This window comes from Podarcis tiliguerta (assembly GCF_965153285.1).
Source record: "Podarcis tiliguerta genome assembly, chromosome: 7".
NCBI lineage: Eukaryota > Metazoa > Chordata > Lepidosauria > Squamata > Lacertidae > Podarcis > Podarcis tiliguerta.
The window spans coordinates 38834543-38837127 of NC_139540.1; positions in this window are offsets into that span (position 1 = coordinate 38834543).

The following is a 2585-nucleotide window of genomic DNA, read 5'->3' on the forward strand; positions in this document are numbered from 1 at the left end:
AGGGGTGATATGATAGCCATGTTCAAATATATAAAAGGATGTCACATAGAGGAGGGAGAAAGGTTGTTTTCTGCTGCTCCAGAGAAGCGGACACGGAGCAATGGATCCAAACTACAAGAAAGAAGATTCCACCTAAACATTAGGAAGAACTTCCTGACAGTAAGAGCTGTTCGACAGTGGAATTTGCTGCCAAGGAGTGTGGTGGAGTCTCCTTCTTTGGAGGTCTTTAAGCAGAGGCTTGACAACCATATGTCAGGAGTGCTCTGATGGTGTTTCCTGCTTGGCAGGGGGTTGGACTCGATGACCCTTGTGGTCTCTTCCAACTCTATGATTCTATGATTCTATGATTCTATGATTCTATGAAATGGATCAACCTGGTTGTACAGGGCAGTGCTCCATGTTTCTTTGCAGAAATTTGAAGATCACTATCATGTCTTCCTTTATTTTTCTCTAATCCAGGCAAAACATGCCCAGCTGTTTCAGCTGTTCCTCATAGTTCCTTAGTTTCCAGAGCATGCACAGCATAAAGTAATCCTTCTCTGTGGGACCCAGTAAGGATTTGATTCTAGCCATCCTTCCTGCACCATCACAGACTTGCAGTTTTGAAGTGGATTCAGCGATGCACTTCCTTTGAGGAAGAGACAGGCTGGCTGGTACTCTATTCATACAGTTTGGTGGAGCTGTTCATATTGTAGAGCTAGTTCAGTTGCTCCATGTAGTCCGGTAGCACAAGGACAATTTGGATTAGTCCAGTCCTATTCATAAGTTTTTCAGTAGTCCTAGATCTAATTTACTTTATAATGAAAAACACAATGGGCCACAGGCCACACTGGGAAGAGATCAATACTCACACTAGACATATTGCTCACAAAATATGTTCTGAATCTTTTCGGGTTGTCTCTGATTTGAACTCAGAGGGCCATTCACAGCTTTCCTCTTCAACTTTTAAATGCACAGGGCTACAGTTTCCTCAAAGTCACGCACATTGTGACAGATCAACAGGAGTCCTGAAGCATCAGTATTGGTGCCTGCACTGAGTCTGGAGTGCACTTTCCCTCCCTCTTTTTAACATTCCCTCTTCAGTAGAATTCAAAATGCTATTGAAAGGGAAACAGGCTTGTTCTTGTCTGTCCTTTCTTCCGGTGATCAACTCCCAAATGGCCTATTCCCCATTAACAAGAAGAAAGGATAGTGTCATATAGTGACAGCAAAGGGGACTAAATCTGCTGGATCTTCTTCAAAGGGAATGAAATCCTGTTCAGCTTCCAATTAATGGTTATTAGAGATGCACCTGTGAAACTCACACTGTTTTTTTAAAGGCAAGCAACCCAATTCCATGTTGCAATTTCTGAACTGTTAGCTGATCCGGCCTCTGTTTCCATGGAACTTACTGCACACTCAAAACGCAGCAAATAGTTATTTTATTATGATTACTTGGATAACACATAGTGTGGATTTATAGAATGCTTTAATTTTCTGTGGGCACAATTCACCTAATGAGCCCTGTCTGTGGAAGCCCTGTGCAAGGACTTCTGCTTATGTAATGGATCTTCCTCTCCCCACTCGTGTGCCCCCAGCAATTGGCTGGGGATGTGTTGGGAGAACCCCCAGAATAGCACAAAGAGGGGGGAAAGCAGAATTGTTCCATCTGGCCACCTGAAATGCTTGCAGAGACAGAATCCGCCCCTGCCCCCCGCTTCATTATGCTAGAACTGTATTCAGAGAAAGCCTAGAAAGCTGATTTCATACCCTTCTGGTGAGAAATCCTGAGAGTTCCAAGATTAACCCAGGGTTTGGTTTCTTTGGAACAAAGTTCAGTGGAGACTGTGGTGTTATTCGGATATATGGTTTTATTTTCACATACATACAAGCTGATGGAGGGGCTCGCAGTATGAACACCCCAACAGATTTTGCTTCCCCATTAGGTTTCCAGAGAAGCACCAAAGCTTTGCATAGAGCAAACCTGTCTCTATGTCTCCAGCTTCTCTACCTGCTTTCTGCCGAGCTCATATCACACTCACCTTTGTTTTGTCTACCTGGCAGTTAGGTGAGGTGGGGAGGCACACCCATTTGCCCAGAGGGCACCATCACTCTTGCAGCCTAGCTCATTCTTTGGGGATGCTAATGAAAGACATTTAAGTGACCGACCAAATGGGGGAGGAATGAAGTATCCACGATTTCAGTAGTGCGCACACACGGTACATTCACATTTAACCATAGTTTATTTTAACTATGGGGTAAAGTAGTATGCAAACCAGAGCATAAGGAGTTTCTTAAGTTACCTCCATAGCTCTTCAAAGACTCTCCAGTTTTTGTCCATCAGCACACGGAGAGTGCACAGATCATTCACAAAGGTAGATGTTTTTGAGCCGATTTAGAAGTCTAATTTGCACAATCACCTTGTTTCCTTCAGGAGGTACTTTAGAAAATTATTAATTCCTGAATAATGTTTGTTGCTCTTTAGACTTAGTGCTCAAGGACAGATAATTATCTCTGCTATATAAAATTGTGTTTACCTGCCCTGATGCCATGGGATAAGGGGAGCTGTACATTTAAATATAACACATTAATCATTATGTCCCACT